We start from the raw sequence: 6,744 nt of genomic DNA on the forward strand, positions 1-6,744 counted from the left end.
AAAAAGGGGCAACAAAGCATTAAATATATACCTGATGAGTATACATCGATCTCATTGGTACATGAAAGTTAATGTTGCACAACACCTTCCACAAAGACAAAATCATGATGACGAAATAAAATTCACTTTATTTGTTGTATGATATAACTTATAACCTCTATAGTTTGTAATGTAACCAATAAAGGTATATTTCACAACCTTGTCATCCAAATTTTTGCTTGTGTGTACTAGTAAATAATTTATCCAACACCATGTCTAACTTTCTTTTGGTGACTTTGTTGGTCATAAAGCCATCTAGGGTGAACATATTCCTCTGTATCAACGTTCACTGTGCCGCCAGATGACGTGATTCTTTGGAATTCGTCCATTTGCTTAGCTAGCATGTTCTCGAAGGAGCCCAATACTTTCTCAATAGGAAGTGGCAAGTTGAACATGCATGACAACTCGGGATCACGTGAGTGACTGCCAGCAATGTAGAGCAACATATATAGCTTTTCATCTAAGGTCTCCTCCACATCATCTTCAAACACCAAATTGATCTTGTTGTTTCTTGTGTTCAACAAAAAATTTGAAAGTAGAAAACGATTCTCCAAGCCAAAAAAACCACTTTAAATTAGGTATTCTTTGCTTGTGGTGACCCACACTGCATTCAAGTGCACATGAGGATCGACACCAAGTGACCCCTTTTGCCCACTGCCTACTAGTGAGGGGTGTCCCTCACTCGGTGGTGACCCATATGGCATTCAATGTGCACGAGGGTTAACATCAAGTGATATGGGGGACCCTAACCCTAGGGAGAAGCCTCCCTAACTTGGTGGTAACCATAATGTGTTCAAGTGGAATGATGTCAAAACCAAGTGATACGGGAGCTCTTTAGCCTAGGTATAAGCCTCCCTCGCTTGGTGGTGTCCCATGCCATGTTCAAGTGAATATTACATCAAAATAGAGCGATATGGAAGCTCTTTAACCTAGATAGAAGCCTCTTTGCCTAGTGATGACACATGAGGGTCAACATCAAAGTGATAGGGAGGCCCTCGACTCTAGGGAGAAGCATCTCTCTTGGTGGTGATCCATACCGTGTTCAAGTGGACACCACATCAAAATCAAGTGATGTGGGAGATCTTTAGCCTAGGTAGAAGCCTCCCTCACTTGGTGGTGTCCCATGCCACGTTCAAGAGCACATGAGGGTCAACACCAAGCAATTGCAGTGGCCGTTGAACTTGAGGAGGTATCTCCATTACTTGGTGGTGACCCATACTGCATCTAGTGCGCACGAGGGTTAAAACCAAGTGATGTGGGAGTTCTCAAGCCTAGGAAGAAGCCTCCCTTGCTTGGTGGTGTCACATACTACATTCAAGTGCACTTGAGGGTTCAATTTGTGAGACGTTGAATGCACACCTAGTCAAAAACAAGCAACCTGTGTAGCATTAGTGTACGGGCCTCTCACTTGGCATGCACAAGACTAGAAGTAGTCCACAAATTCATAGAGACACTTCTCACTATATCAAAACCAAGCAATGTGTAAGATATTTGGCCTAAATAGAAGCATCCCTTGTCTAGTGGTCATTTATGAGGGCCAATGCCAAGCAATTCGGGGGCCCTTGACCCTAGGGGGAAGCCTTCCTCTCTCGATGGTGACCCATACTACATTTAAGTGAACACTATGTTAAAACCAAGCAATGTGGGAGCTCTTTGGCTTAAATAGAAGCCTCCCTTGCCTAATGGTGACCCATGAGGGCCAACACCAAGCAATACGATGGCCCTTCACCCTAGGGAGAAGCCTCTCTTACTTGATGGCTATCCATACTTCATTCAAGTAGATATGATTTCTAAACCAAGTGATGCGGGAGGTCTCTAGCCTGAGAAGAAGCCGCCCTTGCTTGGTAGTATCACATGCCACATTCAAGTGAACATTACATCAAAATTAAGTGATGTGGGAGATTTTTGGCCTAGATAGAAGCCTCTCACTTTTGATGGTGTCCCAAACCATATCCAAGTGCACTTGAGGGTCAACTTGTGCGGTGTTCAACTGCTGCATGTCTGGGTAAAAAACAAGTGACCCATGTGACGTTAGCGCACGATGTCGTGCCACTATGCGGTCACAGTGTGAAAAAATCTAGAGTGTATCATCATTCGGCTCTCTTATTGATCTAGAGAGCTAATGTCATATTAGTCATTAATGTCAATGTTTGTAGTGTGGATGGTTCAAAAATACTAGATTTTTGGACAAGTTTATTCTATTTTTAATATTTTCGATATTATTTCCTATAAATATCCAAAAGCTATAGACAACTTCTAGAATAGGGTGACATGTAAAAGAAAGCAAGTGGCTTTCAGTCATTTTTGGGGGATTTTATGCAAAAAGAATGATTGGCGAAATCACGTGACACGCAATCATAGTTTTTAGGCAGTGAATAGCACTCCGAACTAGGAGAAGAAGGAGTGATATGGGAGAATTTTGGCTAGGTGTCTAGATATTTTACCCCCCTTTTGGAGCCAATGGAAGCATGAGATTGGCAATCTAAGTAGCAGAGAGGAAGTTATTATTTTATGCACATTTTTGTCTACAAGAGATTTATCTTCTCAGGATGCAGAATATGCAGAAATAAATTGATAGGCTTCACCTCTATGAGTATTCTTCTACATCTTCTATTTCTTTAGACCCCTTCTCTTTCGTCTACTCTTCTCCTTGAATCGCCCTTCACCCTACTGTCTCTTACCCTCGTGGTAGACTTTTGACCTCAAACGCTATGACAACGGGGGTCCCCTAACCCCAAAAATTTGAGGAGGCACCTCTCACTTGGCACACATTAAATTGGTGGAAGATAAGGGTAAAGCCCCTCTACATGCAACCCCACCAGTCATGGCCACCCCTACAATCACCGTGACACAAGGAACTATTGAAGGGGCGATCAATGAAAGCAACATCATGGCATGGGTGTAGTACTTAGTAAGCAAAGTGTAAGAAATTGCACTTGCACCTAGTGAAGGAGCCCCCCTTGTAGGAACAAAGAGGCCATCAACAGCAACCAATGTAGAATCACACCAAGGGTTGAAGGTACCCCATTTGGAAGTGTCAACTACCTCGATGCCTTTAGCCATGCACAACACTAAAGATCATGACAAATTGGTAAAAGAGCTTCAAAGCCAACTCAACAAGGTGATAGAGGAGAAAAAGGCTATGCTTGCAGAGCTCAAAGAAGAGAAAATTGCCTTCACAGGCCTACAAGGTAGAACAAGTGAGGGTGATGACCATCATAAACAAGGAGATAATCGCACTAAAAGAGGACTTAAAGGCAAGGGAAGAAAAAGAGAGCCTAAAGGATTTGTACGATGAAGAAAGAGAGAATCACATTTCCCTAAAAAACATGTTCGCCTTCAACTCTAGGGAAAACAAGTGTCTAGAGCTGGAAATAAAGGAGTTGAAGAGGCAAAGAGAAGAGGCACAAGGGCAGAGCTGTAGGCAACAAGAACAAAGAGTTGAGGAGACCACGAAGAAATTGGCAAAGCTGCACAACCAACTTCAAGCAGCTCTCCACGAGCAATAGGAGTAGGTGATTGCCACCTTAGCCCAATACCAAAGTCAAGGGCTAGAGTAGTTGAAAGAGAAAGCAAAGGAATGGGCAACCAAGAATGAAGGTAGAGTCAAAAGACTTTTCTTACAAGCTAGCCCATTTCGAGAGTGAACGCCTCTTGGTAGAGAGCAAAGCTATAGCTGTTGAGACAAGAATGTTGGAGAAACAATGCGCGTTTTTTAGCACAGTGCTGAATGTCACGTAGTTAGGTGAATAAGAAACACTGGAAGAAGTAAAAATATGACTAGAACTGGCAAGGAGGGTGCTACAACATGGACTCCACGCCAAGGCACCTAAGCCTAGCACCAACTTGGGAGTAGAGGAGCAATGTACCCATCTAATCTCAAACCTCATAGGAACTCACCTTGATAGGGCTTGGGGAGCTAGAGTAGCAAGTGTAGCCACCTCAATATGAGCCAACCGAGCTGATTGAAGAAGAAAAGCCTGATTTTGAATAGGAACAACAAGAGGAAGAATAAGTGCGTGAACCAAGCCCCCCTCTACAACCACAAGTACAACCAAAAGAGAGAGGGGAGGAAGTTGTGCCACCTCAATGGATGGTGGAAATGATGCACAAACACAGAGAATAGGTGAAACTCACCTACAAAAAGCTCCAAGCCAAAACACTTCAAGTTCCACATGTGGCTATTCCTCAAAGCGAGGAGTGCAACCTTGTTAATTGGGGCCAGGAACTTGCAGTGTGGGAGCAATCGGAAAACTACGGCTACCCTTTTGAGTTCTCCTTCACCTTCTCTCGTACATTGGATAGAGTGCTATCTCCAATGGTAGTGGAGGATGTCATTAAGCTTTCAGCAAGTCTACGAAGGAGATGGCTAGAGGAAGGATGAGATACCCTACAAGGTGGTGGTAGGAACTTGTAGATTACTGGGAAGGTAAGATAGTGGAGGTACCCCAGAGGGTGGAGGGATATGAGGCTTAGTCTAGGTGGCACAAAAACATATGAGACTCTAACTTAGAGACCTGGATGGCTTTTTGTATCACCCTACCACACATGAATAGGATGATCCTATCTATATTCCCTACATGAGAAGGATTCAAGTTGACTTTAATCGGGAGGTGCAAGGTAGGTATGACTTCCCTCAGATCTATAATGTAAATGCCTCGACCCCTGAAGAAAGCACAATCTTCACCGAAAGGGACCTTCGCCCATCCATAACAAGTTTTCTCAAAAAGACTTCTCCTCATGCCCTGATCTCGCCTTCATCACCACATGTAACTATATTTGTTTATTATGAATATTATCAAAACAAGAACCTACTACAGAGGAAGAGCAATTAATGCCCCTCTTTTTTTATATCAATGCTGGGATAGATAGCTTTGTAATGGTGCATCTCATGATGAGAGCCACCCTCTTGTCACCATTTTGTATGAACCTCTTATAAGCCATAAGTGACAATAGATTCACTGGGTGCAACCACCCGTTTTTGTCATCTACTCCCACTCAATGTAATAGCTAACTTGAAGGGGTATAGCAAGGCCTTCCTAAGCAAAGCCCTCAAGCCGCCATGTAGACTAGTCCCTACTCATGAATGGGATGCTTCTTAGTGTGCTCCCTTTATAGTTTCTTTTAATAAAAAAAAGAAAAGAAAAGAAAAAGAAAAAGGACAAGAAGAAAAAAAGTGGAAAGAAAAGAAACACAACAATGAAATCAGCCCATGTATACTCTATGAGCATCACAAGTACTACACCTAGGGATCACCCTAGCCCCTCCCCCACATCACAACTTAGGGCACATCAAGGGTAGGACATGATTGATAGACTTATCTCCTTAAGTCACTCACAACACCCCCATTTCTAGGAACTAGATCCTCAAGTGTGGGACAACACCTTAGGCTTGCGACCCATCTCCCAGTTCCACCATCACTTGCACAGCACACTACACAATAAGGTAGACACAACCCCTTAAGAAGTGCACTCTTTTTCTTTTCAAGAACATTGTATGATGTTGTGGCAAACCAACACCTATGAAGGCCTTTGTCAATCAATCATCTATCTTTGCCATTAGAAACCTCCCCCACTCACTTCACAGAGCATGCCCAACATGGCCCACCCCCTCAACAATCACGTGCACCATTCCTCATCAACCCTTTGCAAACTCAGCCCGTACCATCAGGTGCCATGGAACTGGCACCCAACTAGGTGGGGGGTAATGTTAGACCCTTGGAAGTCCAAGACAAAATATCCAAAAAATCAAAAAGGGAAGATAGTCCCAATGTGAGAAAAATGAAAGAGAAATGTACACTCAGAAAAAATCTGAAGACATGAAGTGCAAGAAACAAGCCTCGAATTTAAAAGGAAGCACACAATAATAAGTGCACGCTGCAAGCTGATGGCATTGAGGGCATATCAAGTGCCTTCTATGGGTAGCATTTATGTCAAACAACTACCCTTATTTCTCCAATCCTGTCCTTACTAGGAGCAAATCCCGAGAATTCAGTGGAAGCCTTTGCAAGGCATAAACAATGGGCTACAAGCTTGAATGATAGGAGTGAAGCAAAGGGATTACGTAGGCTAGATGAAGAGCAATTTACTGATGCACGGGGCAGAACCCTCTTGGAGTGCATACCTCTGCAAGTACTTCAAGAACATATCACTCTCCTGGTACTTCTATAAAATCCTTTTCAACTTTTCAAATACACCTACTTTATCGAATGATGATGAAATTGTATTATCCTCTTAACTATTAGGATACTCCTCCTGGTCAAGCATTTGAAAGATTGCAACACATAGTGTTAGGGAGAACATTCCTTTTGCATAGTGTAAGGATTCCAGCAAGAAAATCTTTGACATTTAATCCCTTACCACCTCAGAGGAAGTTAAAAAAGTAAAATATCATGAATTTGAATCAATTAGTTAATCTAAAAGTATGAGCATCTAAATTTTCAAGCAAGAAGAAGGAGGATCCTAACTATCATGTTGCTCAGTTTTAAACTAAATGGACAGCCAATGGATTTAATTAGACGTATAGAGATTAGGTTAAGTTGCAACAGTTTGTAGCCACTCTACAGGAAAAAGCAATGGATTGGTTTTCAAGCTATGGCATGGCAGCATTTAATGCATATGATGACTTAAGGATTGCATTTTTGAGTAGGTTTTGGAAGGATAAAACCCTTAGAGATATATTGAGAAAGATCAAGAATATAAAGTA

This window comes from Lygodium microphyllum, chromosome 20 (genome assembly GCF_053477565.2).
Source record: "Lygodium microphyllum isolate KBCC chromosome 20, Lygodium_microphyllum_v1.1.10, whole genome shotgun sequence".
NCBI classification, from domain to species: domain Eukaryota; kingdom Viridiplantae; phylum Streptophyta; class Polypodiopsida; order Schizaeales; family Lygodiaceae; genus Lygodium; species Lygodium microphyllum.